The following is a 9425-nucleotide window of genomic DNA, read 5'->3' on the forward strand; positions in this document are numbered from 1 at the left end:
ATAGCCCTCGTGTAGCTTTGCGCGAAATTCAAAACAAACAAACAAACTTACTGCGCGACATAACAATCTGTTTGCACTCCTGTGTCTAAAGAGCATAAAATCGAAAACATTCGTCTAATTTAGATCAAATTTAGTATAAAGGTTTGAGAATCCCACAAGAACCATCATTGGTATATATAGAATAAAGGTAAAGGTTAAAATAGTGGTCGAACATATAACCCGAAGATTTTTCATTTAATTTTGATCAAACGTAGTACAAAGACTGAGTGTCACGAAAGGCTCATACGATTAAATGTTGTTGAATATATAGGTCAAAGGGCATCTGAAGGGGAACTATATAGCCCGAACAGTTTAGATTTGATTTTGAGGAAATGTACTATAAATATTGAATGAATAAATGATTATAATTTGAGGAATGTAGCTCAAAACTGAAGGTCACACTTTTCAACCACTTTCTTTATAACAGTAATGAAATGGGATTTTGAGGAATTCTCAAAACTTCGGAGCACATTGACATAGAAAGAAGATCTTACATGTTTGAGAATGAGGAATTGTTTAGTGTACATTTTAGGTTGATTACTAAAAAATTTAAATGACTGCTGGGTGGGGATTGCATTCTGTTTTTAGTTTTCTTCAGAAATACTATAATTTCTGATGTTTTGCTGAAGACAATATATGGTAAATTTTCATCTTTTTATGTAGCACACAAACATTTTTAGTTAAAATTCACATTCATAAGATTGAATTCGTTGACAGTGTTAATTCTAAGTAATACTTGTGAAATGAACCTTGAGCTATCAGTAAAATCATAGAATTTAAAAAACATCAGTAATCAAATTGCTTTGTCGTTACTTCAACTTGATATCCATTATCGATCGTCTTCAGCATATCCCTGTTCCATGTTGTTGAAATGTAGCCCATTTCCTCGCTTTCTACAAATACACTTCGTTTCTTAACCAATCTAATGTTAAGACTAATTATATACCCTATAGAACAATTGTCGTCATTAACATTGAACCAGCTTAACTTAGGAACCAATAAACAAAACGATTCAATTTTCTTTATTATGGAAGTCAACATACAACCGTTGATGTGAGCACGAACTATAACAATATGGTTGTTTGACCAATGCGAGTAGATCTACAAACTGATTCAATAAATGTGTCCTGTTAAACAAATTTTAGCCACCGCGAAAGATATATATAGCCAATAGCCACTTTGAATCACTCCCGGCTGCTCGGAAGTAAATTTGAGGACTTATAATGATAAAAATTGGATTTAGCTACCTACAGTGTGCATAGGAAATATAACCCATTGTGTAGCTTAGTGTTTAAAAATAAATAAAGAACGTAGAAATAAGTAAGTTAAGCTTATTAGGACCTTATGGAGAGGTAAGAACTCATGAAGCTCGTGAGACCTTAATCATATACTTTATTTTTAGAGATAATGCTTGAGTCTCGAAAAACCTTTCAAACAGAGGCTGAAAATTAAATTTGTTTAAGCAAAGTAAAAAAAGTTACTCATAAATTTTATACGCTTTTTTTCCTATAAGTGGATTGGATGAAATAAAAAAAACTAAAAAAAAATTGCTGTTCCGATACATTATCAATTTATTTTAATAGTTTCAATGTTTTTTCTTAGCGAATTTTACTGGTTGAAGAAAATATACAGGTGTCTTTTAAGTGCTAGTACTATTATTTGTTGTTGAGGTTTTTTTTTTAACTCGTTGATAATTTTTGCCTCATTCAGTAATACAAGAAGATCTCCATTGCCAAACCCAATTCCTGTCAAACACAAAACTAAATGCGTCTCAAGCATTATAAAAAACATTGCTCATTATCTTGTTTTTTACTGATAGTTTCAATTTGATCATATCATAAACATGAAACTGGGAAAGGAATAACTGATCTGTGAATAATATATTTCAAAAACGTTATATGTTTTTCATATTTCCATTGTGTGTATTCAAATACTCACGAAAACTTTCAAACAGTTAAAAGTGTTATAAAAAATAGCTTTCATTTATCAGCGAGTTTGAGCGCATGTTATTTTCCATCGTTCAATAGACGACCGACGTGGACGATTTCTAAGGCAAGGATGTTTTCGTATTGTTCAAGCTAGCTGTGTTAATATTTCTAAGTCTTTTGGTTGCGTGAGGCGTGACGTCAAAGAACATATCCACAAAGACATTAATATGAGCAGAAGGAAGGCTCAGAGCACGAGCCTGCTTTTCGTATTGACGAATATGATTTCTTTTATTCCTCAAACACCTGCCATTACTCTACTACGAACACGTAATTTATTCTGAGGAATTTAATAACGCCGCTAAACTTCATTCTGCCACCAATATTCCAGGAGTTCCTTTTCTCCTTCATTGACCAAGTAAGGCCACAAAAGGCGAGTGGTTCCTCAGCACACATTCCAACTAACTTCATACTAGACAGAACAGTACAAAAACTTTTATACCCTACTTGTAGGTTAGGCTGATTTGAACAGTATGTGATAGTTTACTACTTTAGGGGCTAAAAACCACCGAAGGTAAGCTTTATGTTCAATACAGAATAAGAAAATTGTACGTAATACCTTCCATCCAGAAAGCAAGTAACAGAAAGGTTGACGTAAGTTGAAAGGCTGATTTTAGTTATTATGGGCTTAAACACACACACATATACATTAATCTGAAAGTGATTACATTTTTCTTATTCTTTTTATAGAAAAGTGTGTTATTACATTATCTCACAAACAAGTGGTCATGCGAGAATTTCACCCATTACTAATACATATATATATATATATGTTTATAATCTTTATTAACATTATCCCTTATCCTATCACAACAAACTGAATCTTAGAGCGATCAGTATATCAATAGCCAGATGTATTCGTTCACCTTTGAAGAACACAATTGAAAGTTTCAGTACGTACTTTAGGCTGGTTAATTTACGCAGCAGATGCAGCTATAGTAATTCAACATAGGAATTCTCAAAACGCTTCCTTCAACTTTTCTAGCCGATAGCCACTCACATGCTTAATGATGTTTTGAAAAACACAAGGAAATTGCTAGTAACATGTACTTAACTATATATTTATTTTTACATTATTTTATAAATTCTTAAGAGCCTAGCATGGCCTGCTGGTTAGGACGCTCGAATCACAATCTGCGGGTCGCAGGTTTGATTCCATATCACTGAACATGCTCGCCCTTTCGGCCTCGGGGGTGTTATAATGTTACTATCAATCCAACTATTCGATGGTAAAAAAGTAGCCCAAGAGTTGGCAGTGGGTGGTGATGACTAGCTGCCTTCCTTCTAGTCTAACACTGCTAAGTTAAGGACGGCTAGCGCAGATAGCCTTCGTGTAGCTTTGTGTAAAATAAAAAAAAATAATATATACGTTAACTAATTTGCTCATAATTAGAACAACATAACGGGTCAACCTATCAGAAAAATGGTATTTAACATTGAAGAAATATTAAGATTTTATAAAAAGGAAATATCCAAAGAGGCTAAAAGGAAATAGAGAAGGGAAGGCAAATTGTGGACGACAAGCATACCATCTTTGCCTCAAATACGGTATTAGAATGTGATCCAGACAGTCATTTCAGAAACTTCATTATTCAGTTTAAGACATCCCCATACCAGACGAAGAGCAGCCAGTTAGTGTTATCCACCACATAAAACGGCTACTCTTAACTGGATAGCGGAATTAACTGTCACAGCGATAATGAAGTGAAGAACGTGTTCAACAGTATAATTCAGCTCAAACCTTGAATTTTGAGGTCCATAGACCAGCACGTTATCCAATAGACCACGTTTGGCACTACGTTTCATAGAGAGATCGGTTTATATAAAAGATAAAACTGCACAGAAATTAAGATGAAGATAAGATGCATAACACTTGATGTTTTACATATATCTATTTTTCACATTTTAAGTATTTCTATCCTATTGAAGAGTTTTACATGCTTAATTAAAAGTAAGCAGACTAAGGTGAATAAATAAGTCAAACTATTATAATTATCAAGACACACGGCAGTGTGTCTTGCGTCCCCCAAAATAAAACAACTTGCAGGACACACTGTGTTATTAACAGGAGTGAAAGTTTAGCGATGTTCCACCTTCTGTATCTCGAACAATGGTAATCCAAACTAAAACATATTTTCCGTACACGTGCTCTACTGGACTCTTACTTTACATACCAACTTTCAAGGAAATCCATTCAGAAATACCGGAGATATAACATCTCCAATTTTGATTGAGTTTCTTCCTATATTTTTTTTTATTCGCACCAAAAGTACGGAAATTTCATAGGAAAAATATACTTAGCTTTTATTTTTCACATTTGGTACACTGATAGATCTTTACAACCTACAATTAGGAGTCTCATTTGGTGTAAATATAAGCCACAAATTAAAAAATTATGCAACAAAAACCGCTCAAATTTGACAAAAAAATTTGCGCACGTCTACGCAAAAAGTCATGTGAGCTATTGGTCTAAACTTTTTTAATAAAGTTTCATCTAAGAGTAAAAGTAGACCATTTTTAGTTTCTTTGTAATTCCGAATAAAGAAGGTTGATTTAGAGTAAGAAAACTATAAGGTGAAAGGACGTACAGACAGATAAGTATTGATTAGGCCAACCAAAATATATTAGCTGTTTCTAGCTAAAGTTTTCAAAAGAATCATACGGGTGGATGGTTATTATTCATTGCCAACTTTTCAGCACAAATTTACTAAATTTTATGAAATTATCCCAATTAAAGATTAGCTTAAGTAATTAGCATAAATAATTATTTGATTTTACTTGATTTTACTTTTACTCACCGTATTTTATTCTACCCACCAACATGCCCAAAGTTGAACAAAAAATGCGACCTGGCTAACTAATGAACTAATATTTGCTGTAAAATTCTTATCAATGCTATAAGTGTAGCTACCAATTTGGTCGCCAATTTTGATTTCATTTCTTTAAGCCTTACTTTTTTGTCCGCACCTTTTTTTCACACCTAAGTTGTTTTTCATCATGTTTTTATAAATAATAGTAAAAATATTAATTACTAATAATTTATCATTTTTCAGTAGCCCGGTTTCTTAAATTTCTCGAGATGTAGCGCTCATAATCACAGAAAGAAATCATTGAGGTAGTGCCATGTGACGCTATTATCATTTATCATTTGCTCTAATAGAGGTTGTTAGTTTAGGAAATTAATGCATTTTTTCTGCGAGTTTCTACTTAAGTATAACTGGATCTTCCAGACATTTTAAGTGAATAATGTGACATTTTAAGCCATTGTATTTACATAATATGCAAAAGCAAAGAAACCTTCGGAAAGGAATAGAACATTTTAATTCTATAAAACTAGAAATAAGTCACTTTGAGCAATAGCTAAACTGTTTCTAGCTTTATCTAAACTGTTTCTTGCTTGTTTTAAGAAATGAAAAAGGTTTAGTGGTTTCGCTAAGTTTGCTCTTGCTCTTGTTGCTAAACAGGGCACTACCTGTCATTGAGTAGTGAAATCTCTAGCACCCTTATAAATTTGAAAATGGCTGGTTTCGTAAGTTATTTCTTCATTTATTTCATTAACATAGACTTAATAACTAAATCTGAACGTGCAATTATATCCGAGACAACACAATCATAGATACAAATAACGTGGCAATAAAGGTACCAATTGATTTACCTACAATTGTTTAGTACAATTAAAAAAGCTAAATCAGGAAAAGATGTATACAGTATGCTTCATCTAATGTTTTCTACACTGTAGTTATTCCAGTTCCTTTTACTTATTTTTGATATCTATAATTTCCCTTTTTGCTCTTGTTACTGAACCTGTAAACAATGTCTGAAAACATTGATTATGATCACATTCTCATACAGCTATGTTTTGTTGTTTTTATATAGAACTCTCCATCTTCGCGACATCACAGACCCGAGTGAGAAAGAATATTCCTCTAAGCAAACCACAAGGATCAAGAGGTCATATTCATCAGGATAAAATACAAACATATATATATATTTATTATCATTAACTTCTCATCAACTCAAACTACTTATACAGATAAAAAAAAATAAAAACACACTTAGTAATTAAATACAGTTAATCTAATATACAATTATAACCAGAAGTATGGAAAGTCAATTATAAGATATAGAGTTATAATGATCAGAATGCAATGATTCATCAGTTACTGATATTTTATGCTGTTATCCCAATAATGCTCCACGAAGTCTATGATCTTAAGAGTTTTAGGTTTTTCCTAAAGACATTAACTAAGATAACAATGTAAAATAATTCTCATAAAAATATATTATATATATCAAACATTTATATCAATATTGCTATTGAACCTAACATTACAAATATATAGCCCAAACAAACAAAACGTGTTTGCTTCACTTACTATCACAGATTCTCTTTTACCGTAAAAAAAAGGGTAGGTAATAAGTCAACATACGTGACCTTAATTTTCTATCAAGATACAGAGTTGAATTTTTCACTTCGATCCTAATTGATGCATTTATCAGTACTTATATTAATTGATACTATACTACTACATCATATAAACACATTTTGTTTTAATTATAATCGTCTACACAATACTGCTGAAATGATACATTTTAAAGATAGTAAGCCGACTGTGGTAAATACACTCCCACTAAAAATAACACGGTGATAAATATATTCCTTTCGTTTTAATTTTTTACACATATTATAAGACGTATTGACACAAATACCTACGGATGCTCAATACTGAAAATTATTGTTGCTGGCTTTTGTTACGAATTTCGCGCAAAGATACACGAGGGCTATCTGCGCTAGCCGTCCCTAATTTAGCAGTGTAAGACTAGAGGGAAGGCAGCTAGTCATCACCACCCACCGCCAACTCTTGAGCTACTCTTTTACCAACGAATAGTGGGATTGACCGTCACATTATAACACCCCCACGGCTGAAAGGACGAGCATGTTTGGTGGAACGGGGATTCGAACCCGCGGTACGCAGATGACGAGTCGAGCGCCCTAACCACCATTATTGTTGCTAGAGAAGTGACATTTTACTTATCTTACAATATTTCTGCATTAGTATACTCTGGAATGCAGTTAAATTGCTTAATTAACAACTGCTGGTGGCCATGAATTACGTAGAAAGTCGTGTTGTATACATTAGGGCTACGTCACCAACGATACCAAAAGCTAAGTATATCCTTCGTTAACACTTTAACTTTAACCAGTCTCGCTGTGAAGGGTGGGCCATGGCAAAAGGTCAGTTGTTATTTATATGTTTAGATTCATTTAGACTTTTAAGGAATGTGTTAAAAGCAAACTTCCGGAACCATCCCACAGAAACAAATAAAGTTGTAAATTTGGAACCACCCTACAGAAACAAATAAGTTGTAAATTTGGAACCACCCTACAGAAACAAATAAGTTGTAAATTTGGAGCCACCCTACAGAAACAAATAAGGTTGTAAATTTGGAGCCACCCTACAGAAACAAATAAGGTTGTAAAGTTGGAGCCACCCTACAGAAACAAATAAGTTGTAAATTTGGAGCCACTCTACAGAAACAAATAAGGTTGTAAAGTTGGAACCACCCTACAGAAACAAATAAAGTTGTAAATTTGGAACCACCAAAAGAAACAAGTAAGTTGTAAATTTGGAACCACCCTACAGAAACAAATAAAGTTGTAAATTTGGAACCACCATACAGAAACAAATAAGTTGTAAATTTGGAACTACCCTACAGAAACAAATAAAGTTGTAAATTTGGAGCCACCCTACAGAAACAAATAAGGTTGTAAAGTTGGAACCACCCTACAGAAACAAATAAAGTTGTAAATTTGGAGCCACCCTACAGAAACAAATAAGGTTGTAAAGTTGGAACCACCCTACAGAAACAAATAAGGTTGTAAAGTTGGAACCACCCTACAGAAACAAATAAAGTTGTAAATTTGGAGCCACTCTACAGAAACAAATAAAGTTGTAAACTTAGAACCTTGTCAATAGTGAAAGTATAAGAAGATTTCTAATGCCCATTTTCCACTTCAAGCCAACACTGATAACCTATTCTTACGGAAGTATCACATAAAGTTTAAAAAAGAAAAACATTATGAAATACACAATTACCACATAATTAGTTCTACAGTGTGAAACATACAATAATTTTCAACCTTCACTATGTGTTACCAGTGTTGCACAATGTGAATAAATCACAGTATGGAACACAGTGGCCACACTATGACCCATCCACAGTGTGGGCACCCTTTCAACCATTGAAAATATAACCACACTAACTAGTCCACTGTATGTCCAATTAAGGTTTTTGCCAAATATGTAGCAAAAACTATCAGTACTAACATTTTTAAACTCAACATTTATTATAATAAAATAAATAATAAATAAATAAACTTAGTATTCTGAAAATTGTTTAATCTCGAAATCTAAGTTCAAGAGAGATCCAATTCAATCTATAGTTTGATCAAAGTGCGTTATTGGGTTATACTAGTTTCGGAGAATTCCATTCCTTATCAGTAACCCTTAAACTGATTATACCAAACGTTGTATGTCACAAATAAAGACATATCTCAGCTTAATTTGTAATTATATGAATCATCACAACTGACACTTGAGTAATTTACGTTTAATAAGTTTCTTCACAGTTAATTTTAAAATCAGCTAGCTACAAAACTCAACAGAAATATTTTCATATGACAGTTTTATTTGCCTTGCACAAACGTCCTTACATTTTTATGTCATTATTAACATAGCCACTGCTTCTGTCAGGAGTGAAAACTTACCCAAAATGTACCTTAGGAGAGAAGATTACAATTTTAAAATATTTAATAGCAGAAAAAAAAGGCTTTATAACACCGTGAATTGCTACGAGTTGAAAACACTTAATGGTTATTGTTGTAGTTTTCACTAAATTAATGAATTTTAAAAGATGATGCTGTAAATTTACAATGGGAACATTTTCACAGATCTTCCAGCTCTGAGGATAAAAGGGAAGTGATAAAACATTTCTACATTATTACACATGCCTTACAATTATAAAACGCCAATACATTAGCTTAAGTTGTTGAAAAGCAATTCTCTACATTTTAAAGTCATACCTACAGTGCTTTGCAAAAGTCTTCACCTCCCCTGTGCTGGTAATAAATTTTAGGTATTTTCTTGTGAAAGACATAACTCAAATAGCTAAAAATATTTATCATATTAATCTCAGATCAGTTGCTAAATATTACAAAGAACAAAAGGTGCATTGTTGCCCAGTTTTTGATATAACACAAAAATTATTGAAAACACATGTTGCAAAAGTTTTCACCCCCTCAGCTACTATTAATTTAAGTGGCTCTGTACAACTCTGTAAATATACCAATGTATATTATGGAGCCATGTGAAAAAAATATTTTAGATCATACAGAGCCAC

Source organism: Limulus polyphemus, unplaced genomic scaffold (genome assembly GCF_000517525.1).
Source record: "Limulus polyphemus unplaced genomic scaffold, Limulus_polyphemus-2.1.2 Scaffold35, whole genome shotgun sequence".
Taxonomy (NCBI): Eukaryota; Metazoa; Arthropoda; class Merostomata; order Xiphosura; family Limulidae; genus Limulus; species Limulus polyphemus.